The sequence below is a fragment of the Petaurus breviceps genome, unplaced genomic scaffold, assembly GCF_028583685.1.
Source record: "Petaurus breviceps papuanus isolate PSGF00001 unplaced genomic scaffold, PetGlider_PUasm1.0 90849, whole genome shotgun sequence".
Taxonomy (NCBI): Eukaryota; Metazoa; Chordata; class Mammalia; order Diprotodontia; family Petauridae; genus Petaurus; species Petaurus breviceps.
Genome location: NW_027187361.1, coordinates 6,114,127 through 6,126,270, shown reverse-complemented (window position 1 = coordinate 6,126,270; position 12,144 = coordinate 6,114,127). Strand labels below are relative to the sequence as shown.

The following is a 12,144-nucleotide window of genomic DNA, read 5'->3' as shown; positions in this document are numbered from 1 at the left end:
TCTGATGTGGGATAATCATGTATGATGAAAATGGCTATTTCTCCGTAATTTACAGTTTTACAGAATTGACAAAAGTTTAAGAGACTTACCTGGGTGAAGGTGTCACAGAACTAATACCTGTTAGGAGCAAACTTGAACCCAAGTTTAATATGCCACAGCATTAACTAATACTAGATAAAACACCACTCATATGACATTAAATATCTTTGCCCACAGGTGAATAGTTATTTTAAATGATGCCCTTTCCTCCAAGAAAGGAAAGCAATTCCCAACTATCAGCACCTACTAAGAGCTAGGTGCTGGGGACAGAAATATAAAATAAAATGAAATAATCCTTACTTTCAAGGATTTTATAGGAGATTTTTAAATGTAGTGTTCTACAGATTACAAAGTATAAAAATAAAATTTGAAAATAAGGTAGGGTATTGGGTTTTTTATCTAAAATATATTCATGTGTTCTATTTCAATGAAAAATGTACATTAGAACAGAAAGGAAAGAGCTGGGCTGTTTTCCTTTTTTTTTTCCTTTGCAAAGCAGTAATATATGTTTGGGGGGAAAACAGATTTTTAGCATCTGATAGTGATTATGATGTTTAAGTAAGTTAAATAAGTATTCATTTAAACATAGTTAAAGCTATGGAAAAAAATAGAGAGAAAATGGCTGACACGTTTTAGTCTAGCTTTTTGTTTCCTACTTGATAAAACATTTGGGATTCTGCCATGTGCAGATAAAATCTCTAAATGGTTAAGAGACAGCCAAAAGAGAAGCAGGTGATGACATTATGCTTGGTTGAATCAATATCCTTGAAAGCCCCTAAGCTTGCTAATCAACCAGTCCCTCCTGCAAGGCATTTTGTCCATAAAAGATATGACATCACTTACACTCTAAAGGTCCAATTCACATTTTCAATAGATCAGAAACAAACACATCAGTGTACTGAATGTGCATAATTAAATAATGAAATTTAAAAAGAAATTACCCATGTTTTTAAAATCCAAGTCTTAATAAATGAATAAAATATTCATTATAGTATTTAAGAAATATTCCTCACTGTATACAGATGTTTCTATGTGTTACATTTTTAAATGCATACATTTGACAGAAAAATATAACCAACATAAACTAAAGAAGAAAAAAGTTCCACATAAAAAGTGAATAAAACAGAAAATGGCTAATTCTTATTGATGTTTCCTCAAAAATGCACACAAAGTAACAGAATATAAATGTGGAGAGATGCATAATTATTATTAAAGAGCTTCCCCTTGCTCCCTATTTTAACTGAGTTATATTCAAATTAGAAACTTAAAAAGTTTCTGTATTCTCTGTATTCATTTCATTGTCAGTCTGATCAAATGGCAGTTATCTTCCAAGATGAATTTTCATTTTAGGAAAAAAGAAGTCATAAAACATCCTATCTGTGCAGTCAGCCATCTACACAGTGAAAACAAAGAGAGAGAATCTCAGATTCTAAGATCATTCCCAGCCATGTATATGTGCACATAGAGCAGTACAGTAACTGGGCATGAAGATGCATAAATCTAGTCCCAATTTTGCCACTAACTAGTGTATGGCCTGAGGCAGGTCTCTTTAAGCCTCAGTTTCCCTACTCATAAAATTATAAAATTAGATTATGTCTATGGTCCCTTAAAGTCTCTTATAGCTCTGATTCTTTAACTTAAGGCATGAAGCCTTCTCTAAGCACAGAGGAGAGTCTAGTTGAGTGGGTTAATACTAGGATAGTCAGAAGTAGCTCCTGGCAGGGTATTTCTGGCTCAATCTTTAATTTAAACATAGCTTGAACTCAGAATATATTAAAACTTCCAAATCTTACATATTAACAGCCAAAGCCTTTAGATTTCCAAGGAATCGCCAAGACCTGACTGGATTTCCAAAACAGTTGTATTGCAGAGATGGCATCATATAATAAATAATAAAGTTGGGCTGAGAAAAAGAAAATAGTTTAAAATTTTGGTTCTGCTACTGCTACCTGTGTGACCCTTGACAGGTAATTTCATATACCTAGATCTCAGTTTCTTCAATAATAAAATGGAAGATTAGGAGTAAATGATTCCCATAAACCCTTTCAGTTCCAAATCTTATGATGAGAATTCAGATTGACCCATCTCAGTATGCTCACACACAGATGGGATAATTCAAGGGAAATAGCATGAGACCAAAGAAGTATAGTCCAGAGCAGCTTACTACTATTGGAAATGTGCTATTAATACATCATTTATCAGAGTGCCCAGAAAAATGGAATGTTTACATTTAAATGTTTGAATATTTCAAGTGATTCACTGCGTTTCTACTATCCATAAAAAAGGGAAACCCTTTCAGGCCTTGGCTTAGTGGAGAGCCTTCATGTATTACTAATACCAAACTGAAAAAATAAATAAATAAGTGAAAATAAATAAATAAACAAAGAATATCACCTAGTGACCAATGTCTCCAATTACCTACACTGAAAACATTTCTAGCTTGCTATGACCTGTCAGAAATTTGCTCCCTTGACACAGCCTTTGATAACTGTAGGATTCTTCTATGACACAATGAGGCATGAAAGTAAGACTTTATCAGAGTATCAATAATTTTTTTTGAGAAAGCTTATATACTAATGCATATACACATGCAAGCATACATAGAAACATTTCTTTTTTTTTGCCTTTTAGAGGGCAATTGGGATTAAGTAATTTGTCCAAGGTTACATGGCTATTGTGTGTGTGTGTATGTGTGTGTGTGTGTGTGTGTGTGTGTGTTTTGGTTTTTAGTGTCTGAGGCCAGAACCGAACTCGGGTCCTCCTGACTCTGGAGCCAGTGCTTTACTCACTGTGCCACCTAGTCACCCCCATAGAAACATTTCTTTCACAATTTTCAAACACTGATTAATTCAGCTTGAAAAAATATAGGGTAACCTACCGGTTATGATTTCACTGAAGTGATACGTTCTGGACGGACATATTGAAAGTTCATGTTTAGTAATTATATTGCCTATAGTTTTTAAAAGACGACATCCAAAAAGTCGGTAGCTTATTTTACTATAACAAGATGTTCTTATTCTAAATTTTCAAGTTGTTTCACATGTAATGAATGACATTCTCTATCAAAAGAGTTCTATTATTTTCCATTGAAATAGAATATAGTAAAAAAAAATTCTACATTTGACAGTGCTATATAAAACTTATGGTGTCCCTTCTCTTTGAAAGCATTTAGCTTGGCTCCAGAGAAAGTGAACTTTCTTTTATGGAATATCACAAATACTGTCAGAAATGGCAGATATTTTAGTTAGTTTTGTGGAATTGTTTTTTTATTGCCTTATAAAGCTATCTTATGGAGTTAATGAAAGATTATTTTTTTTATCTTTTTACTCTCCACAATCTAGTACAGTGTCTTGCACATAGTAGGTGCTTAAGAAAATGTTTGTTGAATTGATTATATTACAAAAAAATCATTGTGATTGAATTTGACTGGGAATTTTAGAAAGATCATTCATTGGTAAGCCTTGAGTGGACTACATTAGGCAGAAACTAATACAATTGTGTTCAATTTCTTCTGAAGAAATTCTATTTGGGACATGGCCAAAACCATTTAAGCATTCCATAATGTGACTGGGTCAAATTAAAAATTCCATTATGTGATACCAAAGGAGAGTAGGTATTTCATGCATCATCAAGTCATTCTGAATGCAAGAGCTAGCACTAATGTCTAAAAGAGCCCTGACAAATGGTTGTATTTTTTTTTATTTCAATCTCTCTATGAGTAAACTCATGCCTCCCCTATATAGTCCTTTCTTAATGTTGCAGTCATGAAAACAAACTGAAGACACTTTGTGGACAAGTCTTACTTTGATAAAAATGCATTGCTCTGCCTATGTGATGTGGAACAATGATGAAAAGATAGCAAGATTGTAATGGGCCTGCTACTATGATGCTGAGATAATGTCCAGTGTTTTATCAGTAGGATGCTATGGAAGAAACATTGCCACTTCATTTCTCACTCTAGATTCATGAGCAAAGCACAGCAACAAAACTTTTCTTATAACTGTATTCGTTGTTCCTTCTACTAGTACCAGAGAGAATATTAGACTTAGAATAAGTGAATGAAAAAGCACAGATACAGAAAGCAGAAGCTGCTGATGTATTGCTACCACTTAATAGACATTTAACTGAATGAAAGTTTCCTTACCTGAAAAATGATCATGACAATTAGCATGAAGCAAGTATTTCATGAACTAAAAACAAATCACCATACAGAATCATAAATTTAGACCTAGAAGGGAACTTAGAGATTTAATCTGACCCCTAGGAAACTGAAGCCAAAAGAGTTTTGTCTTATATAAGGTTATGTAGGTAACAAGTAATGGCTATCACTGTTATTGGAGACAGGGATAAAAACAGCATCCGAGAAGATATGGATAGGTTATGATTTTCACTACTGAAGGGATTACCCACAATGATGACAAATTTAATCCATAAAGGTATTCATGTAAGAATCTGTTGTTGTTCAGTTATTTCAGTCATCACTGACTCTCTGTGACCCCATTTGGGGTTTTCATGGCAAAGATACTGGAGTAGTTTGCCCTTTCCTTCCCCAGATCATTTTACAGATGAGGAAAACTGAGGTAAACAGGGTTAAGTGACTTGACCAGGGTCATACACTTAGTAAGTGTCTGAGGCAGGATTTAAATTCAGGTCTTCCTGATATCAACCCTGGTGCCCTATCCAAGAATTGCCCTCTATAAGACTTAATCCTTTACCAAAAAAAAATGTAATGGATGTCTCCAAGGTTCTCTACAGCTTATATCACTTTTTCTTTTTTTTTGGGGGGGGAAGGAATAGAGAAGGGAAAGCAATTGGAATTAAGCGACTTTCCTAAGGTCACACAGCAAGCAAGGGTGTCAAGTGTCTAACGTTGGATTTGGGTTTGAACTCAGTTCCTCCTGAATCATGGGTTGGTGCTCTATTCACTGTGCCATCTAGGTGCCCTACTTTTCCATTTTTCAAATAATTCTGCTTGCCTAATTTTTGTCTTCTGAAGATAAAATTCTTTTGTGTGAACCTGACTATGAAGTTCGTTTTATGCATCTTTCTATTTCTCTTAAACTAGAGTTTGGTGGGCAGTCTATTACATGGATATTTTCTTATCACTACAATCACTGCTAGTACAGATGCTAATGTTCGTGAAATAGCTAATTACTAACAATAAGGAAATGTGGAGATTTTGCATATAAAAGTTCATTGATTTAATTGATAACATCTACCTTTATAAATAAGTAGCTCTTAATTAGAGAAAGTGAATCTGTTGGATCTGTCACATTGACAAATACCATGTAGCTATATTTTTTTCAATTTTGCTTTTATATTTTAAATATTTTATTAAAAGTGTTTTTCAGTGTGTAGCAACCATCGATAAAAAGAAACAAAACATTTAACATATTATTGAACTGAGTTATGTGATGTACACAACATATTCAAAATGTACACAGAGCAGCTGAGATTTATGAAAAAACTCAAGAATGCAAATAACCCTCATCATTGAGCTTGTCTTTGTTGCCTTGCTTTGTTCTTATAGTAATCATTCACCAAATTCAGGGACGTTTTTTATCTTTTCCAGATTTAATTCTTCTTCTTTTTTTTTTTGCTTTTTTGGAAGGCAGTTGGGGTTAAGTGACTTGCCCAAGGTCACATGGCTAGTTTTTGTGTGTTAAGTGTCTGAGGCAGGATTTGAACTCAGGACCTCCTGTCTCCAGGGCCGGTGCTCTATTCACTTGGCCACCTAGCCACCCCCAGTTTTAATTTTTCCTAACCTCTTTGTAGCATGGCACTAGAAACTACCTTTTTTTTTAAACTTCTTTCATTGGCCTCAAAAGCAATTTACTTGTCTAAGTCTCCTTCTGCATCAGTAACTACTCCTCTTTTCTATATATGTACGTATGTATGTATGTATATGTTATATATGTGTATGTATATGTTATATATATTTATGGATATATAACATATACATATTATACATATATAATACATCATAATTATATACATATTTATGTATAATACATCAAAACCAGGTCATGGAACACGATCTCCTGGAAGGCAAAGGAACTAGGACGACAATCAAAAATCATGAACCCAGCGAAATGAAGCATAATACATCAAGGGGAAAAAATGGTCACTCAATGAAATGGAAGGATTTCAATCTTTCATAAAGAGAAGATCAGAACTGAACCAAAAAAATCATGTCAAATATCAAAACTTAAGAGAAGACTAAAAAGGAGAAAGAAAACACTAGATATTCAGTGGAGCTAAACTGTTTATATCCCTACATGGGAAGATGATACCTGTAATCTTAAAAAATTATGCTACTAATAATACAGATAGAAATAATATACATAGACTGAGGGCAAAGGTATAAAGTGAATCTGAGGGAATGATGGAAAAAAATAATTAAACATGAGAAAGAGGAGTACACTGGGTACAGAAGAAAGGGAGAGGTAGCATGGGGTAAATTATTTAAAATGAAGAGGCATAAAAAACCTATTACAGTCGAGGGAAAGATGAGAGGGAGGCAATGGGCATCACTTGAACTTTATTCTCATCAATTGTCTCAAAGAAGAAATAATATACATAATCAGTTGAATATAGAAATCTATCTTACACAATAAGAAAGTAGGAGGGGAACAGATTAAGTAAAGACAGGGGCAAGGACTGACAGAAGAGAGGGAAGAATGGCGGAGGTAGAAAATAGAAGCAAAACATTTAAGAAGGGAAAGCCTGGAAGTAGAGAGAGGACAAACAGGAGGAAAATAGGATGGAGAGAAATGCATAGAAATCATAGGTGTGAATGTGAATGGGATGAACTCTCCAATAAAATAGAAGCAGACATCAGAGGAGAGCAAAAACCATAATCCTACAATATGTTGTTTACAAGAAACACACTTGAAGCTGAGATACACAAACAGAGTAAAGGGAAGGGGATAGAAAAACATTTATTATGCTTCAATTGAAGTAAAAAATAAAGCAAGACTCCCAATCCTGATCTCAGACAAAGCAAAAGCAAAAATATATCTAATTAAAAGAGATAAGGAAGGAAACTACAGCTTGCCAAAAGGAATAAATGAATGACAATGAAGTAATATCAATACTAAACATATATGTGCCAAGTGGTGTAGCATCTAAATTAATAAAGAAGACATTAAGTTACAGGTTGATGACCAAATAAGAGATAGAGACAATTACATAATGTAGAATAGATAATTTTAATATTTTTGCACAAACAAAACCAATGCAACCAAGTTAAAAAAGAAAACAGAAAGAAAGGAAGCTATCTTTACAGTAAATGTCTCTGACACATTTCTGCCTCATTTCACAAATACAAAGAGAAATGAGTCAAGTTTATAAGAATACAAACCATTTTCCTTTTTTTCAAATCAAATGCTTTATTAACTTCTTGTTTACATCATTCATTTTTCCAGATTTTGAGGTACAAATTTTCTCCCCATTTTTCCCCTAACCACCGCCCCAAAATAGCGATCCCACTGGATATCCCCTCCTCCAATTTTCTCTCTCCCATATTGTCTCCCATACACCCTTCAACTTTACAGTAGGGCATGGTAGATCTCTATTCCCCAGTGTTTGTATATCTTATTTCCCAGTTACATGTAAATTAATATTAATAATAGTATACATACATATTTTCAACATTTGATTTTAAAACTTTGAATTCCAGATTCATTCCCTTCCTTCCTTGTCACCCACCATGACTGGGAAGATAAGCAATTCAGTATAGGTTGTACATGTGTAGCTATGCAAAACATTTCCATAGTAGATATATTGCAAAGGACAGACTGTATTTCCCTCCCTCCTATCCCACCGCCCACTTGTTCTATTCTCTACTTAAATCCTGTCCCTTCTCAAAAGGGGGTGCTTCCAACTTCCCTCCCCCCAAGCCTGTCGTCCCTTCCATTATACCCCATCTCATGCCTTTCCTCCTATCCAGATCCAAGACTGTTAAAGCAAGAACGATTACCCCTCAGACTGGTGCTTGGTCCCCCTACACTCTGCAGGGCAGTAGATGAAGCTGCCAAGTGGCGGTGGCAGCCAGAGTCTCAGTGGCTTCTTGCTCTGGGGTCAAAAGCCACTCACTCCCTCTTAGTGGGTCCCAAAGTCCAGACTGCACTGACCTCTCACTTTCTCCTTCGCATCTATGTGTTGACAAATCTGGAAACGGCCACAGCTGCTGCTGCTCTGGAGTCTCTCAGGCCAGCGGCTGGTCAGGCTCACCCTGGGGCTTAAGCCTCGGTGTGGGGCTGGGCTCGGCTCCCAGAGCACTGCGCTGACCACTTCCTGCCGGCCTGCCAGGCTGTCCTCAGTGGGAGGTTAGCTTCTCTGTGTCATTTTGTGGGTTCTGCAGCTCCAAAGTTTGTTTAGAGTCCCCTTTTACATGGATTTGGACAGGTGGAAGCTGGAGCCCAGCAGAGGCCCTGCTTCTACTCTGCCATCTTGACTCCACCCCCCAAATTCTGCTTTTTAAGGAATTATTCTCCTCATTGCCTTTTTGAGCCTGTTTTACCATTTCAATTAGTCTATTTTTTTAAGGTATTATTTTCTTCAGTAAGGTTGTTGACTCTCATTTTATAATTTTTTGGCATCATTCTCATTTCTCTTCCCAATTTTTCCTTCACTTCTCTTATTTGCTTTTGAAAATCCTTCTTAAGATCCTCTATGGCCAGTAACCAGCTCATATTTTTTTTGGAAGCTTTTGGTGCAGGAGTCCTGACTTCACTGTGTCCCTCCTGTTCCATGCTTTGGTCCTTTTTGTCCCCAAAATAGGAGTGTAAAGTTGGGTTTTTATGCTTGTTTTGCTTCCTTTGCCTGCTCATGTTGCCACTAAATTACTTAACTTTTGGGCTTTTTGCCACAGTAGGTCTCTGCCACCATACAAGGGAACTTCGTCCCAAATGCTGTTTTTCTCAGCTGCCAAAAGCATTAGTTGATGCCCTCTCTGAAGCCTCCACACACTCTGGCAAGCTGGTTGCACACCCCAGGACCTCTACCCTAGACTACAATCCAGATCCAAGCAGGTTAAAGCAGGAGCGATTACCCCCCTCAGACTGGTCACTTGGTCTTCTGTCAGTCTGCAGGCCAGGAGCTGAAGCAGCCATGTGGATGCCAGTGCAGGGCTGCGGGCCTCAGCCACTTCTTGCCCTGAGTGCAAAAGTCAATGCACTCCCAACTATTGGATCCCAAAGTCCACACTGTACTGACCTCTTACTTTGTCCTTAGCATCTATGTGTTGATAATTCTGGAAACCGCCACAGCGGCTGGTGATCTGGAGTCCCTCCATCTGGTGGTTGGTCAGGTTCCCCCTGTGGCTAAAACCTTTGGCTTCCCCGAGGCTGGGCCCACTCCCAGAGTGCTGCACTGGCCACTTGTTGCCAGCCTGCCAGGCTGTACTCAGTGGTAGGTTAGCTTCTCTGTGTCATTTTGTGGGTTCTGTAGCTCCAATTCATCAGAGTTATCTTTTACATGAGTTAGGGGAGGTGGAAGCCAGAGCCCCACAGAAGTACTGTTTCTACTCCACTGTCTTGCCAAATCATTGCCAGTTGATAAATGGTCAAAGGCATATGAATAGGCAGTTTTCTAATGAAGAGATCAAAGCTATCTCTAGACCTATGAAGAAGTGCTCTAAATCACTTCTGATTAGAGAAATGTGAATTAAAACAACTGTGTGGTACCACTTACACACCAATAAGATTGGCCAATATGACAGAAAACAAAAATGATAAAAATTGGAGATGTGGGAAAATTGAAACACCAAAGTACTACTGGTGGAGTTGAGAACTGATTCAACCATTATGGAAAGCAATTTGGAACTATGTCCAAAGGAAAATCAAATCACAATCACTTAGGTCCATATCCCAAAGGGGTGGGGGAGACAGACCAACATGTGCAAAAATATTTCTAACAGCCCTTTTCATGGTGGCCAAATGTTGAAAATTGAGGGGATGCCAATCAACTGGGAATGATTGAACAAACTGTGGTATAAGAATAGAATAAAATGCTACTGTGTAAAAATAAATGACAGGCCAAGATGGCGGAGTAAAAGCAGGAACTCACCTTAATTCATACATGAATTCCTTCAGTATCCTGTAATACGTGAATGTGAAAAGGATTTTTAAGTGAAAGAACGCATTGGGAGATGGAGTGTGGCAGATTTCCAACCCATAAAAATTCGGAAAACACACCATTAGGATTTGTTACACTGGGCAAGGGGAGTGAAAGTCCTAGCCTTGTCCTCAGTCTAGGCACTCAGAAGCCACAGCACACAAAGTCAATAACCAGGCCCCTAACTCCCAGTCTAAGAAGAGTGGGTCTGAGCCCTCTGTAGCCAAAATACAAAGATTCATTTTAAACGTCAGGAAAATAAGCAATCACAATAGGAGAAGCAAATGGGAAAAAAAAAAACTATAGAATCTTATAACATTGAGCAAGATGACCTAAACTTAGAAGAAGACAGCATTGACCCAATATCCACATCTGAAACCCCAAAAGGGAATATTAACTGGTCTCAATCCCAAAAAGAATTCTTGGAAGAGCTCAAGAAGGATTTTAAAAGTCAAATTAGAGAGATAGAAGACAAATTGACCAATAATTTAAAAATACAACTGGCAAAATAGAATAAAAATTTCACTGAAGAAAACAACCCCTTAAAAAGTAAAATTTTTCAAATGGACAAAGAGGTACAAAATCTAACGGGAGAACATAACTCCTTAAAAGCTGAACAAATGGAAAGGGAGGTTCAAAAACTTAACTGAGGAAAACAATTTGCTAAAAATTAGAATTAGACAAATTGAAGTTAATGATTCTAAGAGGCATCAGGAATCAGTCAAACAAAATCTAATGAATAAAAAAATAAACTATGAAATATCTCATTGGAAAAACAACTGACCTGGAAAACAGATCCAGGAGAGATAAACTAAGAATTACTAGATGACCAGAAAGCCATGATGAAAAAAGGAACCTGGACAATATCTTCTAAGACATCATCAAGGAAAATGCCCTTAGGTCCTAGAAACAAAGGGTAAAATAGTCATCCACAGAATCCACTGGACACCTCCTGAAAGGGATCCCAAATCTAAAACTCCAAAAAATATTATAGCCAAATTCCAGAATTATCAGGTCAAGGAGAAAATGCTGCAAGCAGCCAAAAGGAAACAATTCAAATATTGCAGAACTACAGTCTGGATCACACAGGACCTAGCAACTCCTACACTGAAAGATCAGATGGATTGGAATATGTTATTTCATAAGGCAAAATAGTCTGGACTACAAGCAAGCATCAACTATCCAGCAAAACTGAGCATAATCTTTCAGGCAAGGAGATGGTCATTCAACAAAATAAGGGACATCTGGAACATTTTTTTTTTTTGCCTTTTTGGAGAACAATTGGGGTTAAGTAACTTGCCCAAGGTTACACGGCTAGTTTTTTGTTTGTTTGTTTTTGTTTTGTGTGTGTGTGTGGGGGGGGGGGTGTTAAGTGTCTCAGGCCGGAACCAAACTCAGGTCCTCCTGACCCTGGGGCCAGCACTTTTACTCAATGTGCCACCTAGCCGCCCCCTTCCAGAACATTTTGATGAAAAAACCAGAGCTCAATGGAAATCTGATCTCCAAACACAACACCCAAGAGAGACATAAAAAGATAAACAGGCAAAGCACACACACACACACACACACACACACACACACATGCACATACAACTGGTTATTCAATAAGAGCAAACTGTTTAAATTCCTATATGGGAAGCTGAGACCTGTAAATATTGAGAATTGCATAATTATCACAACATTTAAAAGGGATATACATAGATAGAGGGTGAGGGTATAAATTAACTAAAGTAATGATAAAAAAAAAACCCTTATTAAAGGGAGCAAAGGGACTGTAAATGAGAAGAGGAAAGGAGGTGTAGAAAAGGATAAATTATGCCACACAAAGAGGAATAAAAACATATTATAGTAGATGGAAAGAAGGGAGACAGATGAACATTATATGAGCTTTACTCTCATCTGTTTTGGTTCAAGGAGGAAAAAGCATATGTCAGTAAGTATACAAAGCTACTGTTCCCCTTAGGCCATAGGAGGGGGAAGGGGTAA

General features: G+C 36.9%; 1 protein-coding gene across 3 annotated transcripts in view; it reads right to left on the bottom strand.

Moving 5' to 3' along the window:
* NLGN4X (neuroligin 4 X-linked) overlaps positions 1-12,144 on the bottom strand; it is a 482,117-nt gene that overhangs the window by 359,016 nt on the left and 110,957 nt on the right. The gene's annotated exons all lie outside the window — the stretch shown is intronic.